This window comes from Coregonus clupeaformis, chromosome 6 (assembly GCF_020615455.1).
Source record: "Coregonus clupeaformis isolate EN_2021a chromosome 6, ASM2061545v1, whole genome shotgun sequence".
In the NCBI taxonomy this organism is placed as follows: Eukaryota; Metazoa; Chordata; class Actinopteri; order Salmoniformes; family Salmonidae; genus Coregonus; species Coregonus clupeaformis.
Window position 1 is genome coordinate 52,055,021 of NC_059197.1, and position 21,430 is coordinate 52,076,450.

At 45.7% G+C, this 21,430-nt stretch overlaps 1 protein-coding gene across 1 annotated transcript in view; it reads right to left on the minus strand.

Moving 5' to 3' along the window:
- arhgdig (Rho GDP dissociation inhibitor (GDI) gamma) overlaps positions 1 to 11,010 on the minus strand; it is a 57,360-nt gene extending 46,350 nt beyond the window's left edge. Inside the window, exon 1 of the mRNA XM_041864331.2 lies at positions 10,817 to 11,010. The gene's annotated coding sequence lies outside the window, so the exon portion shown is untranslated. The remainder of the gene's footprint in view (positions 1 to 10,816) is intronic.
- Positions 11,011 to 21,430: the final 10,420 nt, after the last annotated feature.

Consider the following 21,430-nt stretch of genomic DNA (forward strand, 5'->3'; position numbering starts at 1 on the left):
CCCTTTCAATCACCGAGAGATATGCCACCAACACTGTCAGCCTACACGTTTACCCAAGCTATGGGTTTACGGACATATTCAACCTCTCCCTATCCCAGTCTGTTGTCCCCACATGCTTCAAGATTTCCACCATTGTTCCTGTACCCAAGAAAGCGAAGGTAACAGAACTTAATTACTATCGCCGCGTAGCACTCACTTTTGTCATCATGAAGTGGTTTGAGAGACTAGTCAAGGATCACCTCCACCTTACCTGGCAACCTAGACCCAGTACAATTCGCATACCACCCTAACTGATCCACAGACGACACAATCTCCTTTGCACTTCACATTGCCCTATCCCACCTGGACAAGAGAAATACCTATGTAAGAATCAGGGGTTGGAACAGGTTCAGGGAACAGAACTGAAAACCTTATAAGAACTAGATTTTTCGAGGAACAGAACAAGAACTGAGAACGAAAGTGATCTATACTGTTCCGGAACAGAAACGGTATTTTAAAAGCATGGGAACCGGTTAATAACAAGCCCTCTGTCACTCAGAAACGTATTCCAGTGTCTGCCTGTATGTCAGCTGAACATCTCTGCCCCCCCGCCCCTCCCACTGCCCCTCCCCCTCCCTCTGAAGCATAGTCTACTGTAGCTACTGACGTTACATGATTCATTAATTAATGAGAGATTTTTAATTAAAGAATGGATTAACTTTTTCAATGCTAGTTAAGGATACTATAGTTATCACGTTTTACATTGGCTTTATTTACTATAAAAAAAGGTAAGACGTGTTTTTATTTTAATTCTGGTGCCGCTGTGCACACAAGCTTGTTAGCTAGCTAGCTAGCTCTGGTCTAGCTCTCGAAAACTCAAGGCGGTATTATGGGTAATGGAATGGAACAGAGTCCTGATTTAGGGTTAGCGCTGGTCCAACGTTAGTTAAGCCAACTCCATGAAGTTCAAAGACATTCAAAGTTCCTTCATAGAAGCCATTCCTCCATAGGTCTAATTTTGTTGGCCTAATTCAGATAAGAACAACATGCCCAGCGCTCTCCTGCAATATTTCAGTCGCATCTTGTATCCTACACTACACTTCTCTGTCCAATGCATGTACATAGCTTTCCCGCTCCATAGAAAACTGCTCTATCCTTTGGTGAAGTAATTTCATGTCGAGCTAAATGTTATTTATTTTTTTTCTCTCATCGACGGTGCTGCAGTGGAGAGGGTCAAAAGCCTCAAGTTCCTCGGCGTCCCCCCACACCGACAGCGTGGTGAAGAAAGCGCAACAGCGCCAACCTCAGGAGGCTGAAGAAATTCTGCTTGGTGCCTAAGACCCTCACAAAACTTCTACAGATGCACCATTGAGAGCATCCTGTCAGCTGTATCACCACTTGGTACGGCAATTGCACCATCCGCAACCGCAGGGCTCTCCAGAGGGTGGTGCGGTCAGCGCAAAGCATCACCGGGGGCACACTGCCTGCCCTCCAGGACATCTACAGCACCCGGTGTCACAGGAAGGCCAAGAAGATCATCAAGGACCTCAGCCACATCCTGTTCACCCTGCTCCCAGAGGTGCCTTGTTGCTATTATAAACTGGTTACCAAAATAATTAGAACAGTAATTTTTTTTTTATGAAACAAAATTACTTGTTTACTGTTCTAATTATATTGGTAATCAGTTTTCAAGGACCTCAGCCACCCGAGCCCTGGCCTGTTCACCCCACTACCACTGTCACTAGCCGACTACCACCCGATACTCTACCCTGCACCTTAGAGACTGCTGCCCTATGTTCATAGAGTCATTGAACACCGGTTACTTTAATAATGTTTACATACTGTTTCACCTACTTCATATGTATATGCTGTATTCTAGTCAAGGCTCATCCTATATAACTACTGCTGAACATCACCTTTTCTATTCATATACTGCCCATACTGTCTATACACACCATTATACACTGTGTACAAACTTGAACAATAACTAATATTGATTCCCTTTTGCCCTCAGAACTGCCTCAATTCGTCGGGGCATGGACTCTACAAGATGCCGAAAGCATTACACAGGGATGCTGGCCCATGTTGACTCCAATGGTTCCCACAGTAGTGTCAAGTTGGCTGGATGTCCTTTGGGTGGTGGACCATTCTTGATACACACTGGAAAAAGCTGAGCGTGAAAAACCCAGCAGCGTTGCAGTTCTTGACACACAAACCGGTGCGCCTGGCACCTACTACCATACCCGTTCAAAGGCAATTCAATCTTTTGTCTTGCCCATTCACCCTCTGAATGGCACACATACACAATCCATGTCTCAAGGCTCAAAAACCCTTCTTTAACATGTCTCCTCCCCTTCATCTACACTGATTGAAGTGGATTTAACAAGTGACATCAATAAGGGATCATAGCTTTCACCTGGATTCACCTGGTCAGTCTATGTCATGGAAAGAGCAGGTGTTCCTGATGTTTTGTACACTTAATGTACAGTACCAGTCAAAAGTTTGGACAACTGGTTTGTTACATTCAGCTCTGAAGGTAAATAATGTACTTATATTCAGTAATCTTGCTCTGATTTGTCATCCTGAGGGTCGCAGAGATAAAATGTAGTGTCGTTTTGTTTGAAAAATCAACTCTGACTCCACACCCACCCCACCCGGCCATCTAGATGTGTGAAGGTTATTGTCTTTTCTGTAGGGAAGCTAATGATCCATCATTTATGACATTCCTGGGAGTGTGCAAACTTAAATTGTGTATTACCATAGCATGTTTGTATGTTCTCTATTGTTATGTACTTGAAAACCAATTCAGCACATTTGGGAAAACTCCTGGCAGACTTGATACAAAATATTTTGTAGTGATGTCATTCTTCACTGGATCAGTCTAAAACGTTGCACGTGCGCTGCTGCCATCTGGTGGACAACATCTAAATTACATCTAGAATCCTACATCACTGTCTGGCCTTTCTCTTGCATTTCAAAGATGATGCAACAAAATAAATAATAGAAAACGCCATGTTTTTTTTGTTTGCATTATCTTTTACCAGATCTAATGTGTTATATTCTCCTACATTAATTTCACACTTCCACACACTTCAAAGTGTTTCCTTTCAAATGGTATCAATAATATGCATATCCTTGCTTCATGTCCTGAGCTACAGGCAGTTAGATTTGGGTATGTCATTTTAGGCGAAAATTGAAAAAAAGGGTCAGATCCTTAAGAGGTTTAAGGAGTCTCAGGGGCTGGTATAGAGGGCTGGTCAGATAGGGGTTAATAAACTAGTTTAAGGAGTCTCAGGGGCTGGTATAGAGGGCTGGTCAGATAGGGGTTAATAAACTAGTTTAAGGAGTCTCAGGGGCTGGTATAGAGGGCTGGTCAGATAGGGGTTAATATACTAGTTTAAGGAGTCTCAGGGGCTGGTATAGAGGGCTGGTCAGATAGGGGTTAATATACTAGTTTAAGGAGTCTCTGGGGCTGGTATAGAGGGCTGGTCAGATAGGGGTTAATATACTAGTTTAAGGAGTCTCTGGGACTGGTATAGAGGGCTGGTCAGATAGGGGTTAATATACTAGTTTAAGGAATCTCAGGGGCTGGTATAGAGAGCTGGTCAGATAGGAGATATTAAGACACATACACCGATTGGATCAAGAACAATAATTCTCCAGGACTGTGAGCTTGTTTGTAGGCCTGTTCAGTGTTCAGTGAGGCTGGTGAGAGCGTGAGAAGCTGGTCTGACTGGTGTTTCTGCTAGCTACAGTTCAGGAGGAAATGAAATGAAGATGCCAAAAAAAGACTTTCAAAGGGGCGGAAGACACACACACACACACGTATGCAAGCACACACACACACACACACTGACTCAAAAGAGGAAGCCAGACCTACATTTCTCAACAGTGGGTTGATCAACAATATCAACTGCTGACAGAAAAGACTTGAATACATTATTACTGGTTATAACTTAGTTCTTATATATACTTATCATAGTAAGATATAATATTCCCTTATAATCATTTATTATCAACTCATAACACATTATGTCTTTCTCTGCGGCCATTTTTCCACAGACTGACTCAAAGTGTTAACAACATTTCAACTGACCTCTCTCCTCTCCACCATGATCTTCAGCTGTCTTCAGATACAGATCTCGGATCAGCTTCCCCTCCCCCAATACTAACCATAACTACAGATCTCGGATCAGCTTCCCCTCCCCCAATACTAACCTTAACTACAGATCTCGGATCAGCTCCCCCCTCCCCCAATACTAACCGTAACTACAGATCTCGGATCAGCTTCCCCCTCCCCCAATACTAACCTTAACTACAGATCTCGGATCAGCTCCCCCTCCCCCAATACTAACCTTAACTACAGATCTCGGATCAGCTCCCCCCTCCCCCAATACTAACCTTAACTACAGATCTCGGATCAGCTTCCCCTCCCCCAACACCAACCATAACTACAGATCTCGGATCAGCTTCCCCCCTCCCCCAACACCAACCATAACTACAGATCTAGGATCAGCTTCCCCTCCCCCAACACCAACCGTAACTACAGATCTCGGATCAGCTTCCCCCTCCCCCAACACCAACCTTAACTAGAGATCTAGGATCAGCTTCCCCCTCCCCCAACACCAACCTTAACTACAGATCTCGGATCAGCTTCCCCCTCCCCCAACACCAACCGTAACTACAGATCTCGGATCAGCTTCCCCCTCCCCAACACCAACCATAACTACAGATCTAGGATCAGCTTCCCTCCCCCAACACCAACCATAACTACAGATCTCGGATCAGCTTCCCTCCCCCAACACCAACCGTAACTACAGATCTCGGATCAGCTTCCCCCTCCCCCAACACCAACCTTAACTAAAGATCTAGGATCAGCTTCCCCCTCCCCCAACACCAACCTTAACTAAAGATCTAGGATCAGCTTCCCTCCCCCAACACCAACCATAACTACAGATCTCGGATCAGCTTCCCCCTCCCCCAACACCAACCTTAACTAAAGATCTAGGATCAGCTTCCCCCTCCCCCAACACCAACCTTAACTAAAGATCTAGGATCAGCTTCCCCTCCCCCAACACCAACCATAACTACAGATCTCGGATCAGCTTCCCCCTCCCCCAACACCAACCGTAACTACAGATCTCGGATCAGCTTCCCCCTCCCCCAACACCAACCATAACTACAGATCTAGGATCAGCTTCCCCTCCCCCAACACCAACCATAACTACAGATCTCGGATCAGCTTCCCCTCCCCCAACACCAACCGTAACTACAGATCTCGGATCAGCTTCCCCCTCCCCCAACACCAACCTTAACTAAAGATCTAGGATCAGCTTCCCCCTCCCCCAACACCAACCTTAACTAAAGATCTAGGATCAGCTTCCCCTCCCCCAACACCAACCATAACTACAGATCTCGGATCAGCTTCCCCCTCCCCCAACACCAACCTTAACTAAAGATCTAGGATCAGCTTCCCCCTCCCCCAACACCAACCTTAACTAAAGATCTAGGATCAGCTTCCCTCCCCCAACACCAACCATAACTACAGATCTCGGATCAGCTTCCCCCTCCCCCAACACCAACCTTAACTAAAGATCTAGGATCAGCTTCCCCCCCCCAACACCAACCGTAACTACAGATCTCGGATCAGCTTCCCCCCTCCCCCAACACCAACCTTAACTAAAGATCTAGGATCAGCTTCCCCTCCCCCAACACCAACCGTAACTACAGATCTCGGATCAGCTTCCCCTCCCCCAACACCAACCGTAACTACAGATCTCGGATCAGCTTCCCCCCCCCCCCAACACCAACCGTAACTACAGATCTCGGATCAGCTTCCCCCTCCCCCAACACCAACCGTAACTACAGATCTCGGATCAGCTTCCCCTCCCCCAACACCAACCGTAACTACAGATCTCGGATCAGCTTCCCTCCCCAACACCAACCGTAACTACAGATCTCGGATCAGCTTCCCCCTCCCCCAACACCAACCGTAACTACAGATCTCGGATCAGCTTCCCCCTCCCCCAACACCAACCGTAACTACAGATCTCGGATCAGCTTCCCCCTCCCCAACACCAACCGTAACTACAGATCTCGGATCAGCTTCCCCTCCCCAACACCAACCGTAACTACAGATCTCGGATCAGCTTCCCCCTCCCCCAACACCAACCGTAACTACAGATCTCGGATCAGCTTCCCCTCCCCAACACCAACTCGTAACTACAGATCTCGGATCAGCTTCCCCTCCCCAACACCAACCGTAACTACAGATCTCGGATCAGCTTCCCCCTCCCCCAACACCAACCGTAACTACAGATCTCGGATCAGCTTCCCCCTCCCCCAACACCAACCGTAACTACAGATCTCGGATCAGCTTCCCCTCCCCCAACACCAACCGTAACTACAGATCTCGGATCAGCTTCCCCTCCCCCAACACCAACCGTAACTACAGATCTCGGATCAGCTTCCCTCCCCCAACACCAACCGTAACTACAGATCTCGGATCAGCTTCCCCCTCCCCAACACCAACCGTAACTAGAGATCTCGGATCAGTTCCCTCCCCCAACACCAACCGTAACTAGAGATCTCGGATCAGCTTCCCCTCCCCCAACACCAACCGTAACTACAGATCTCGGATCAGCTTCCCCTCCCCCAACACCAACCGTAACTAGAGATCTCGGATCAGCTTCCCCTCCCCCAACACCAACCGTAACTACAGATCTCGGATCAGCTTCCCCTCCCCCAATACCAACCTTAACTACAGATCTCGGATCAGCTTCCTCTTCCCCCAACACCAACATTAACCATTGGAGGGCAGAACATAAAACCGGCCTTAGATCAGTGTCTCTAGGGGCGAACTGCCTCCCAAATGGGCCCCTGCTATTCCCCAATATAGTACAGGGGGCGGCAGGTAGCTTAGTGGTTAAGAGCGTTGTGCCAGTAACCGAAAGGTTGCTGGTTCTAATCCCCGAGCCGACTAGGTGAAAAATCTGGATCCTACGGGCATCGGCCAAAGGGAATAGAGTGCCACTTGGAGCGGCAGGTCTTGGCAACCCCTTCTACCCTCGACCAGATATTTCTGACCAGCGTTTAACATCAATAATGTAGGATTATTCAGATGAATAATAAATAGTCCTATAAATGTAATGAGGGTGAATCTTCTCTTTAAAGTCAATCTGTTTCATCAATCTGTGTCTAAACTCAGGAGGTGGTCAGAGTCTGTGTCCTAAATGGCTCCCTGTATAGTGTACTACTTTTGACCAGGGCCCACAGGGAATAGGGTGTAGGGTTTTCACTATACCAGTATGGTGATACCACGATACATGATTTTCTTTGGTAAAAAGGAAAACCCAAAGCAGACTAAACTCTCTGGTCCTTCAGAACCTATGGAGCATATAGTCTATAGCTCGGGACAGAAACGTGATTCTGGGTGACAACATACATTTACATTACATTTTAGTCAATTAGCAGACGCTCTTATCCAGAGCGACTTACAGTTAGCGAGTGCATACATTATTATTATATATTTTAAATTGTTTTCATACTGGCCCACCGTGGGAATCGAACCCACAACCCTGGGGTTGCAAACGCCATGCTCTACCAACTGAGCTACATCCCTGCCGGCCATTCCCTCCCCTACCCTCGACGACGCTGGGCAAATTGTGCGCCGCCCCATGGGTCTCCCGGTCGCGGCCGGCTACGACAGAGCCTGGGCTCGAACCAGGATCTCTAGTGGCACAGCTAGCACTGTGATGCAGTGCCTTAGACCGCTGCGCCACTCGGGAGACGTACAGCTGTTTGGAACAGAAACGTGATTCTGGGCGACAACATACAGCTGTTTGTTTCCAACATTAGGACTGTTTTCCTCAGGAAATTCCAGTGCGCTTCATGTTTCGCTTCCTTACCACGACACTGGTACGGAGCCAACCTTAGTAGGGTGCCAACCTTAGTAGGGTGCCATTTAGGATACGAGCAGAGTGCTGATGTCAGTGAGGCTAAAGCACATGTCACGGCCCTCTAGGCCTACTAGGGTGCTGTTTAAACACCTACTTAGGGATGGGATATATCTAGGGTGCTGTTTAAACACCTACTTAGGGATGGGATATATCTAGGGTGCTGTTTAAACACCTACTTAGGGATGGGATATATCTAGGGTGCTGTTTAAACACCTACTTAGGGATGGGATATATCTAGGGTGCTGTTTAAACACCTACTTAGGGATGGGATATATCTAGGGTGCTGTTTAAACACCTACTTAGGGATGGGATATATCTAGGGTGCTGTTTAAACACCTACTTAGGGATGGGATATATCTAGGGTGCTGTTTAAACACCTACTTAGGGATGGGATATATCTAGGGTGCTGTTTAAACACCTACTTAGGGATGGGATATATCTAGGGTGCTGTTTAAACACCTACTTAGGGATGGGATATATCTAGGGTGCTGTTTAAACACCTACTTAGGGATGGGATATATCTAGGGTGCTGTTTAAACACCTACTTAGGGATGGGATATATCTAGGGTGCTGTTTAAACACCTACTTAGGGATGGGATATATCTAGGGTGCTGTTTAAACACCTACTTAGGGATGGGATATATCTAGGGTGCTGTTTAAACACCTACTTAGGGATGGGATATATCTAGGGTGCTGTTTAAACACCTACTTAGGGATGGGATATATCTAGGGTGCTGTTTAAACACCTACTTAGGGATGGGATATATCTAGGGTGCTGTTTAAACACCTACTTAGGGATGGGATATATCTAGGGTGCTGTTTAAACACCTACTTAGGGATGGGATATATCTAGGGTGCTGTTTAAACACCTACTTAGGGATGGGATATATCTAGGGTGCTGTTTAAACACCTACTTAGGGATGAGATATATCTAGGGTGCTGTTTAAATACCTACGTAGGGATGGGATATATCTAGGGTGCTGTTTAAACACCTACTTAGGGATGGGACCAATCTAGGGTGCTGTTAAATGCGTAGGGATGGGATATATCTAGGGTGCTGTTTAAACACCTACGTAGGGATGGGATATATCTAGGGTGCTGTTTAAACACCTACTTAGGGATGGGATATATCTAGGGTGCTGTTTAAACACCTACGTAGGGATGGGACCAATCTAGGGTGCTGTTTAAATGCGTAGGGATGGCTCCCAAACGGCTCTTTGTTCAAAAGGCTTAATAATCTATCTAAAGCCCAAAAGGTAGGCTACCATTATGTCAGATCGTGAAATGCGGGATCAAATACATTTTTTGCTGGCCAAATTATTAGATGCCTGTACTGAAAATATCAGCTTGGACAAGGTTGACACGCTCTCCCCACGATTTATTGTTTCTGCAGTGAGGATTCATTGTTTTGAGTGATTCACCCTCTTTAGAGAATAATTTTGCAATTCTTTAGAGAATCATTTGGTAATTTATCTGCAGAAACACATTGTTTACATTTACATTTTAGTCATTTAGCAGACGCTCTTATCCAGAGCGACTTACAGTTAGTGAATGCATACATGTTTTGTTTATGCATACATGTTTTGTTTATTTTTTCCCATGGGAAACGAACCCACATCCCTGCCGGCCAAACCCTCCCCTACGTTGGACCAATTGTGCGCCGCCCATGGGTCTCCCGGTCGCGGCCGGCTGCGACAGAGCCTGGACTCGAACCAGGATCTCTAGTGGCACAGCTAGCACTGCGATGCAGTGCCTTATGCACTGCGCCACTGTGGAGATTGTTATGAGGGATTCACCCTCTTTAGAGAATCATTTGGTAATTTATCTGCAGAAACACATTGTTATGAGTTCAAAAAGCAATAATAGCAGTGTGCCAATCAGGGAGCCAAATGAATGTCTTTCACCGATGCGATTCGGTTCCCTACGTTCACCAAAAAGATCCGTTGAAAAAGAGCCGTTCGTTCGCGAACGACCCATCACTTGCCATTAGAGAAAGGCAGGGGTCTGCTGACAGGGTCTCTGGTTCAGGCCCTACTTGTTCCTCCACCTAAATCACTACCTAAACCTGACCTCAATATGCCCTCAATAGAGAAACGAGTGTACACTCAATAAGTGGGGGAGAGCGTTTGTTGTTATCATTTAGAGCAACATTTAAAAAGGGGTCGCAGTGTAGAGAGAACACAAACCGAATGAGGAAAGTTTTTTCTGTATCTGATGTCTTTCAAAAGTACAAAAACCGTTTCCAGATAGGCCTAAAGCAGGCTTTTTGATATCAGGTGCTTTCCCTCATCGTTATCAATGCGTGTGACATCGTCTATAGACGGTCACCGCGCCTCAGACGACCAAATCTCTGCAGCTGCGTCAATCACATTTACATTTTAGTCATTTAGCAGACGCTCTTATCCAGAGCGATTTACAGGAGCAATTAGGGTTAAGGGCCTTGCTCAAGGGCACATCGACAGATTTTTCACCTAGTCGGCTCGGGGATTAGAACCAGCGACTTTTCGGTTACTGGCACAACGCTCTTAACCACTAAGCTACCTGCCGCCCCATTTACATTTAAATCACCCGACCATTTACCACCAAAACACCTTGGTGTGCGGTGGGTATTGCTGTCGATCAAAGAATCCTTAGCTGTAAACAGAGGTTACAGGAGAAGGGGAGAAGAGTCCCAACTGAATAATTTTTTTTATATAGCTTCCAAGAGTTGAATGGCTCCCTCTACTGTCAATCCGTATTTACAATTCCTGTTGATATGTGGAGAACTAAAACCTTCCTTGAAACAACATATTAAACATTTAAAAATGTAATACACAAACCTCAAACCTAAGCAAAACAACATTATACTGTTGCCTTAGATGACAAACGATTACTCTTACCTTTCTACCAGTATGTTAGCAAAGGACACTTGTTCTGTAAAGGACACTTGTTCTGTAAAACTTTTCTTGCGCAGAAATTAAGCTATTTCTCCTGCGTCTCTTCTCTCGCTCTAACTTTCTCTGAGCAGGAAATACATGTATCTACCAATAAGAACGATACACACGAAATGACACCAGTCTTTTTTACATCCGTTACTTGGTTACTGATGTCTTCTGTAGCTGTACACATTTTTCCCCGGTGAAAGAAAAGACCGTCGTGTCTTTGTTCAAGCTGGTCTCAGAGCACTTCGTATTACTCTTTATGTAAAACCGAGGTACTCTTTTTAGTATGATATGTTACGTTTTGTATGATATGTATTATTTTGTGGATGGCCATCACCCATTTAGTATGATATGTTACAAATTACGAATTTGCTAAACTTACAATAGGTTACCAAGTTGCAAAAACGTATGATATGTTACGAATTGTAGGTAGTTGGCTAACGTTAGCTAGCTCGCTAACGTTAGCTAGGCTAGGGGTTAGGTTAAATGGTTAGGGTTAGCTAAAACGGTTAGTGTTAGGTGAAGGGTTAAGGTTAGGTTTAGGGGAAGGGTTAGCTAACATGCCATGTTGTTGAAAAGTAGCAAAAAAGTAGTAAGTAGTTGAAAAGTTGCTAATTAGCTAAAATTGTCCTGAATAATATTCGAACTCGCAACCTTTGGGTTGCTAGACGTTCACGTTCACCCATCCACCCCGACCAACCACCCTCCTTAAGTAACCATCTGTCTTATGAAGGCCCTCCTGTAGCTCAGTTGGTAGAGCGTGGCGCTTGCAACGCCAGGGTTGTGGGTTCGATTCCCACGGGGGGCCAGTATGAAAAATTTATGCACTCACTTTAGTCTGCTAAATGACTAAAATGTAAATGTAACCATAACATACTAAATGGAGTGTCTCGGGTACACGTAAAGAACAATATGAAATGCTCTGAGACCAGGTTGCATTGTTTGTTGAGAGGAGACTTTAAACAAAGCAGGGTTGTTCTCTCTAAGGGGCTACTAGTACTATCCCTTGTTAGACTGAATAAGTAGCGCCCAACTGGAGACACTACTTTGTGCATGTAAAGTATTGGTGATAAGGAAGGGAACTGGCAGGGAAAATTAGCCATTCTTAGGATTGTGATTTTGGGATTAATCTCGTCTCAGGTATACTGTATGGCATTTATTCTATCTATTTCTATGTCTGTGCCATCCATCAAGTGTGTCAGACTGAGTTCTGGTCATCTTGCTTTTAGGTAGTACTGCCACCTAGTGAAGGGAAAGGAGAGAGAGAGAGAGAGAGAGAGAGAGAGAGAGAGAGAGAGAGAGAGAGAGAGAGAGAGAGAGAGAGAGAGAGAGAGAGAGAGAGAGAGAGAGAGAGAGAGAGAGAGAGAGAGAGAGAGGAGAGAGAGAAAGAAAGAGAGAGAGAGAGAGAGAGTGAGAGACAGGAGAGAGAGAGAGAGAGAGAGAGAGAGAGAGAGAGAGAGAGAGAGAGAGAGAGAGAGAGAGAGAGGAGAGAGAGAGAGAGAGAGAGAGAGAGAGAGAGAGAGAGAGAGAGAGAGAGAGAGAGAGAGAGAGAGAGAGAGAGAGAGAGAGAGAGAGAGAGAGAGAGAGAGAGAGAGAGAGAGAGAGAGAGGAGAGAGAGAGAGTGAGAGACAGGAGAGAGAGAGAGTGAGAGACAGGAGAGAGAGAGAGAGAGAGAGAGAGAGAGAGAGAGGAGAGAGAGGGAGAGAGAGAGAGAGAGAGAGAGAGAGATAGTGTGAGAGAGGAGAGAGAGAGATAGTGTGTGAGAGAGAGAGAGACAGGAGAGAGAGAGAGAGAGAGAGAGAGAGAGAGATAGTGAGAGAGAGAGTGAGAGACAGGAGAGAGAGAGAGAGAGAGAGAGAGAGAGAGAGAGAGAGAGAGAGAGAGAGAGAGAGAGAGAGAGAGAGAGAGAGAGAGTGAGAGACAGGAGAGAGAGAGAGAGAGAGAGAGAGAGAGAGAGAGAGAGAGAGATGTAGAGAGAGAGGTGGAGAGAGAGATGTAGAGATGTAGAGAGAGAGAGAGAGAGAGAGAGAGAGAGAGAGAGAGGACAGAGAGTGAGTGACCCGTCTTCTACCCTTATCTGAGCTCACAGATAAAGAGAGGGAGTGAGCGGAGGAGGGAGCGGATGAGTGAACAGAGGAGGGAGACATGAAAGACTGGAGAAACGCTGAGACTGGAGAAAAACCCTTACCCTGGGGCATGGCATAGATCACACACACGAGGCAACGCTTCTGAGCAAAAGTTTGAGAAATGCCAAAAATGTGTGTGTGGAGGCGGCTGCTGTAATGACATGTCTCAGGTCTTGTTGAATCAGGGCTTTTCAGACACACTCCTGGTTCTCTGCCATTTGGGCGTATGTGTGTATATACACAGACGTGTGTGTGTGTGTGTGTGTGTGTGTGTGTGTGTGTGTGTGTACGTATATACTTGCATGTGTGTGAGGGTTGGCCATACCAAGGCAGTGTGAGCTGTGTAAGCCACAGTCTCAGTCAGTCTTCCCAATCTCATTTACAGTTTGGGGTTTTATCATTAAGTACATTACTCCTAATACCTCTCTGTAGAGAACGGACCAGGTCTAATACCTCTCTGTAGAGAACGGACCAGGTCTAATACCTCTCTGTAGAGAACGGACCAGGTCTAATACCTCTCTGTAGAGACGGACCAGGTCTAATACCTCTCTGTAGAGAACGGACCAGGTCTAATACCTCTCTGCAGAGAACGGACCAGGTCTAATACCTCTCTGTAGAGAACGGACCAGGTCTAATGCCTCTCTGTAGAGAACGGACCAGGTCTAATGCCTCTCTGTAGAGAACCGACCAGGTCTAATACCTCTCTGTAGAGAACGGACCAGGTCTAATACCTCTCTGTAGAGAACGGACCAGGTCTAATACCTCTCTGTAGAGAACGGACCAGGTCTAATGCCTCTCTGTAGAGGAACGGACCAGGTCTAATACCTCTCAGTAGAGAACGGACCAGGTCTAATACCTCTCTGTAGAGAAACGGACCAGGTCTAATACCTCTCTGTAGAGAACGGACCAGGTCTAATACCTCTCTGTAGAGAACGGACCAGGTCTAATGCCTCTCTGTAGAGAACGGACCAGGTCTAATGCCTCTCTGTAGAGAACGGACCAGGTCTAATGCCTCTCTGTAGAGAACGGACCAGGTCTAATACCTCTCTGTAGAGAACGGACCAGGTCTAATACCTCTCTGTAGAGAACGGACCAGGTCTAATACCTCTCTGTAGAGAACGGACCAGGTCTAATACCTCTCTGTAGAGAACGGACCAGGTCTAATACCTCTCTGTAGAGAACGGACCAGGTCTAATACCTCTCTGTAGAGAACGGACCAGGTCTAATACCTCTCTGTAGAGAACGGACCAGGTCTAATACCTCTCTGTAGAGAACGGACCAGGTCTAATACCTCTCTGTAGAGAACGGACCAGGTCTAATACCTCTCTGTAGAGAACGGACCAGGTCTAATACCTCTCTGTAGAGAACGGACCAGGTCTAATACCTCTCTGTAGAGAACGGACCAGGTCTAATACCTCTCTGTAGAGAACGGACCAGGTCTAATACCTCTCTGTAGAGAACGGACCAGGTTAATACCTCTCTGTAGAGAACGGACCAGGTCTAATACCTCTCTGTAGAGAACGGACCAGGTCTAATACCTCTCTGTAGAGAACGGACCAGGTCTAATGCCTCTCTGTAGAGAACGGACCAGGTCTAATGCCTCTCTGTAGAGAACGGACCAGGTCTAATACCTCTCTGTAGAGAACGGACCAGGTCTAATACCTCTCTGTGAGAGAACGGACCAGGTCTAATACCTCTCTGTAGAGAACGGACCAGGTCTAATACCTCTCTGCAGAGAACGGACCAGGTCTAATACCTCTCTGTAGAGAACGGACCAGGTCTAATACCTCTCTGTAGAGAACGGACCAGGTCTAATGCCTCTCTGTAGAGAACGGACCAGGTCTAATGCCTCTCTGTAGAGAACGGACCAGGTCTAATACCTCTCTGTAGAGAACGGACCAGGTCTAATACCTCTCTGTAGAGAACGGACCAGGTCTAATACCTCTCTGTAGAGAACGGACCAGGTCTAATACCTCTCTGTAGAGAACGGACCAGGTCTAATGCCTCTCTGTAGAGAACGGACCAGGTCTAATACCTCTCTGTAGAGAACGGACCAGGTCTAATGCCTCTCTGTAGAGAACGGACCAGGTCTAATACCTCTCTGTAGAGAACGGACCAGGTCTAATACCTCTCTGTAGAGAACGGACCAGGTCTAATACCTCTCTGTAGAGAACGGACCAGGTCTAATACCTCTCTGTAGAGAACGGACCAGGTCTAATACCTCTCTGTAGAGAACGGACCAGGTCTAATACCTCTCTGTAGAGAACGGACCAGGTCTAATACCTCTCTGTAGAGAACGGACCAGGTCTAATACCTCTCTGTAGAGAACGGACCAGGTCTAATACCTCTCTGTAGAGAACGGACCAGGTCTAATGCCTCTCTGTAGAGAACGGACCAGGTCTAATACCTCTCTGTAGAGAACGGACCAGGTCTAATGCCTCTCTGTAGAGAACGGACCAGGTCTAATACCTCTCTGTAGAGAACGGACCAGGTCTAATACCTCTCTGTAGAGAACGGACCAGGTCTAATACCTCTCTGTAGAGAACGGACCAGGTCTAATACCTCTCTGTAGAGAACGGACCAGGTCTAATACCTCTCTGTAGAGAACGGACCAGGTCTAATACCTCTCTGTAGAGAACGGACCAGGTCTAATACCTCTCTGTAGAGAAACGGACCAGGTCTAATACCTCTCTGTAGAGAACGGACCAGGTCTAATACCTCTCTGTAGAGAACGGACCAGGTCTAATACCTCTCTGTAGAGAACGGACCAGGTCTAATACCTCTCTGTAGAGAACGGACCAGGTCTAATACCTCTCTGTAGAGAACGGACCAGGTCCAATACCTCTCTGTAGAGAACGGACCAGGTCTAATACCTCTCTGTAGAGAACGGACCAGGTCTAATACCTCTCTGTAGAGGTGGGGTTATATAGTCGAGAGAACATACAGGAAAAAGGAATATACTGAAATGCTGACGAAGGCTGTCACCAAAACCAGTCCGTTTGCTTTGACCTCTGCTGATTAAAAGGGGCAATCCGCAGTAGAAACAATAACAAAGCGAAATCCCCGCCACTGTTCCAGTAAAAACCCTGAGCAATGGGGCTGGAGAAATGTAACCACTCTCAAATCATAGACAGAGTTATGTATTTAAGGACTGACCATCCATGAGATCAGAATGATAGTTTAAACCATGTTACTATACAGGGTTTGTTTACATTTATGTTGTTTACAAACATTGGAGTAAACAAGCTTATTTTCTGGGTTCTGATGGGGTACGACAGTTGAACTAAGCTCATGAGGCATTTAGAAGTTATATTCTTCAAGAATCAACGGGTATATGTATCAATAATCTATGAGTCCAAAAAAGAATGTAGCAACTGCAGATTGGCCTTTTAAAAGACTACGACAGTGAGCACAGGTTTCCCCTTTTCTTCCACTATATGCCTCTTGAACCCGGCACCCTTTCTGTTACTGTAAACTGTTGAGTTGAGCACGGCAATGCCTAGAGAACATACTGCCAGTCCTAATACCCAGGGGGACAGAGGACACTATCTACTGTTGTAGTGGTGGGGGACAGAGGACACTATCTACTGTTGTAGTGGTGGGGGACAGAGAACACTATCTACTGTTGTAGTGGTGGGGGACAGAGGACACTATCTACTGTTGTAGTGGTGGGGGACAGAGGACACTATCTACTGTTGTAGTGGTGGGGGACTGAGGACACTATCTACTGTTGTAGTGGTGGGGACTGAGGACACTATCTACTGTTGTAGTGGTGGGGGACTGAGGACACTATCTACTGTTGTAGTGGTGGGGGACTGAGGACACTATCTACTGTTGTAGTGGTGGGGGGACAGAGGACACTATCTACTGTTGTAGTGGTGGGGGACAGAGGACACTATCTACTGTTGTAGTGGTGGGGGACTGAGGACACTATCTACTGTTGTAGTGGTGGGGGACAGAGGACACTATCTACTGTTGTAGTGGTGGAGGACAGAGGACACTATCTACTGTTGTAGTGGTGGGGGACAGAGAACACTATCTACTGTTGTAGTGGTGGGGGACAGAGGACACTATCTACTGTTGTAGTGGTGGGGGACAGAGGACACTATCTACTGTTGTAGTGGTTGGGGACTGAGGACACTATCTACTGTTGTAGTGGTGGGGACAGAGGACACTATCTACTGTTGTAGTGGTGGGGGACAGAGGACACTATCTACTGTTGTAGTGGTGGGGGACTGAGGACACTATCTACTGTTGTAGTGGTGGGGGACTGAGGACACTATCTACTGTTGTATTGGTGGGGGACAGAGGACACTATCTACTGTTGTATTGGTGGGGGACAGAGGACACTATCTACTGTTGTAGTGGTGGGGGACAGAGGACACTATCTACTGTTGTAGTGGTGGGGGACAGAGGACACTATCTACTGTTGTAGTGGTGGGGGACAGAGGACACTATCTACTGTTGTAGTGGTGGGGGACAGAGGACACTATCTACTGCATCACCTGTGATTAATTAAAGCCCCACTTTGTGATATCCACAGCCGGGTTCGATCATATAACTTAATGACACTCGCTAAAGTCCCAATTCAATTAAAGACACTGGCTATGTCCCAATTATTTATCCTTTCTCCCAAAGTGTTCACTTCCTTTTATCACTGGTTTGAAAGGAAATTACTGGTATAAGAAATATGGTGGAAAATCTCACTAGCCGATGTCTCCACCAATACAATGCTTTTATATATTATACCCATCAGTGGAGGCTGGTGAGGAGGACATCTCATAGTAATGACTGGAATAGAAGGAATGGAATGTTACCAAACCATAGATGGGGTAAAGAGGTCAATGGAACACAGGATGCTGTGACGCTGTCACTGGTGCACAGTCAACAAATCTGATCTAACAAGGTGGATATTCGTAAAATCCGTATTAATGTGTTGTAACAGGCCCACAATGTGATTTACTTCATCACTACTTGTATTTGTGAGAGGTATTGACATGTTGAAAGCACAGAGCTGTCTGTTTAAACGATTAGCCCATGCATACCCCACAAGATATGCCACCAGAGGTCTCTTCACAGTCCCCAAGTCCAGAACAGACTATGGGAGGCGCACAGTACTACATAGAGCCATGACTACATGGAACTCTATTCCACATCAGGTAACTGATGCAAGCAGTAGAATCAGATTTAAACAAATAAAAATACACCTTATGGAACAGCGGGGACTGTGAAGCAACACAAACATAGGCACAGACACATGCATACACACACACGATAACATACGTATATAATATAATATAATAATATAATACGTACTATACACACACGTACACATGGATGTTGTGTTGTAGATATGTGGTAGTGGAGTAGGGGCCTGAGGGCACACACTTAGTGTGTTGTGAATTATGTAATGAATGTATTGTAATGGTTTTAAAATTGTATAACTGCCTTAATTTTTGCCGGACCCCAGGAAGAGTAGCTGCTGCCTTGGCAGGAACTAACGGGGATCCATAATAAACCCCAGGAAGAGTAGCTGCTGCCTTGGCAGGAACTAATGGGGATCCATAATAAACCCCAGGAAGAGTAGCTGCTGCCTTGGCAGGAACTAATGGGGATCCATAATAAACCCCAGGAAGAGTAGCTGCTGCCTTGGCAGGGAACTAATGGGGATCCATAATAAACCCCAGGAAGAGTAGCTGCTGCCTTGGCAGGAACTAACAGGGATCCATAATAAACCCCAGGAAGAGTAGCTGCTGCCTTGGCAGGAACTAATGGGGATCCATAATAAACCCCAGGAAGAGTAGCTGCTGCCTTGGCAGGAACTAACGGGGATCCATAATAAATACAAATAAAAATGTAGTTACTAAAGTCTGATTTGGATATATTTGTCTGTTTTTGCTGCATAACATTTAGAAGTTGTCCCTTTTCAGGTTTAGAAGTAACTGCTAAATGCTAACTTCTGTTTGTTTAAGTTGGTCCTGTAGCATAGCTAGCATACAGAAATGGGTGGTGATAGTCTGTTGTTGTTAACTGTAATGCAGTTGATTGGTGATGATGACATGAACATATTGTATATTGGGGTTGACATCCATACAAGCATTATAACTCAACATAGTGTGAAATACACATGGCCTAACTGTAGGTTAATTTTGCTGGGGGGACAATGAGGAGATCTGGGATCTTTTTCCCATACATTTCCATGACCTTTCCATCGTTTGGATATATTGACCTCTTCACCACAGCTACAGCTATGTGTCTGATCCAGTTCCATTGACCTCTTCACCACAGCTATGTGTCTGATCCAGTTCCCTTGACCTCTTCACCACAGCTACAGCTATGTGTCTGATCCAGTTCCATTGACCTCTTCACCACAGCTATGTGTCTGATCCAGTTCCATTGACCTCTTCACCACAGCTATGTGTCTGATCCAGTTCCATCCCATTACCCCTGAAGCATTATCAGCACAGCAGGCAGGTAGTACGTACAGTAAGCAGGTAATCAGCTTAGTCAGGAGAGAAGCTACATCTCTCTAAACATATGAGAGCGTCGCTCACACACACAACTTGGAGAGTTCCTCTCTCCCTCCCTCTATCATACACACACAGGGAGATAACTTGGAGAGTTCCTCTCTCCCTCCCTCTATCATACACACACAGGGAGATAACTTGGAGAGTTCCTCTCTCCCTCCCTCTATCATACACACACAGGGAGATAACTTGGAGAGTTCCTCTCTCCCTCCCTCTATCATACACACACAGGGGAGATAACTTGGAGAGTTCCTCTCTCCCTCCCTCTATCATACACACAGGGAGATAACTTGGAGAGTTCCTCTCTCCCTCCCTCTATCATACACACAGGGAGATAACTTGGAGAGTTCCTCTCTCCCTCCCTCTATCATACACACACAGGGAGATAACTTGGAGAGTTCCTCTCTCCCTCCCTCTATCATACACACACAGGGAGATAACTTGGAGAGTTCCAGGGTGTAGCCTTTGGTCCTATAGCCGGTACTAACACGCCTGATACAACTGATCAACCAAGACCTGGATTAGTTGAATTAGTGTGTTAGTGCTGGGCTGGAACAAAAACCTGCCCTGCACATCCTGTAGCTCTCCAGGACCTGCAGCAGGCTGACCCCTGGTCTAAACTAGACGTTTAAACAGCAGCAGGCTGACCCCTGGTCTAAACTAGACGTTTAAACAGTAGCAGGCTGACCCCTGGTCTAAACTAGACGTTTAAACAGCAGCAGGCTGACCCCTGGTCTAAACTAGACGTTTAAACAGCAGCAGGCTGACCCCTGGTCTAAACTAGACATTTAAACAGTAGCAGGCTGACCCCTGGTCTAAACTAGACGTTTAAACAGCAGCAGGCTGACCCCTGGTCTAAACTAGACGTTTAAACAGTAGCAGGCTGACCCCTGGTCTAAACTAGACATTTAAACAGCAGCAGGCTGACCCTGGTCTAAACTAGACGTTTAAACAGTAGCAGGCTGACCCCTGGTCTAAACTAGACGTTTAAACAGCAGCAGGCTGACCCCTGGTCTAAACTAGACATTTAAACAGCAGCAGGCTGACCCCTGGTCTAAACTAGACGTTTAAATAGGAGGTCATGTGTGGACAACAGCATGTGAGCAGACGTGCTCCATATCTTTTCCAACCTCTCCGCTAAAAACCGCTCCAAATTCGCTCCACTCATTAAAATCACAATTTAACCAACACCCCATCTATTTTTGTGACCACCTGGTTTTAAAAAGTATCGAAACCCAAACCATATGGATTTGAATGAAGAGTATTTGAATAAACATGAAAAGGTGAAGGTAAGAAGCGAACATAATTTCAAATAGAACTATTTGTCATATTAAACAGCATATAAACACTCTAAGTAGGTCAAGAGCCATACAGGGAGTCGAAGAAGGAAGACAATTAATTATTGAAGCTATATTATTATTTCAAGGCTATAGCCTACAAAGAAATACATTGTGAAGCATTAGCGAGTGCGACACACTAGGCTGGTAGGACATAAAGGGCTCACCATATAGGGTACTAGGGGGTAAATAAGAACAATGTCTAATTGCTGACACAAAAAAGCAACGTTTTGGAGAATAAAAATTGGTATGTGAATGAAGATCATGCTTAGGCGAATAAACTATAAAGGGAAAATAAATGGCTACTGTTTACACTTGAGTTATTTCATGAAATGTTTTTAGGAAAGGGGCGTGTAGTTGTCTTATTTTAATTATTTAAATAAAATATCTGACCATTAATATCCGCACTGAGGAGATTTTATGTAAAGTCCCTCTTTTTAACTCACCTGCACATTCATTTTCTTTGTTCTTTCTTTGTTGTACCTTTTCCATACAACCCATTACGTACAATTACACTAAATATTATTTGAATAATGCAAGATTTTAAATCTTAGTAGTCTTTAAAATGGGTTTTCAATAGTT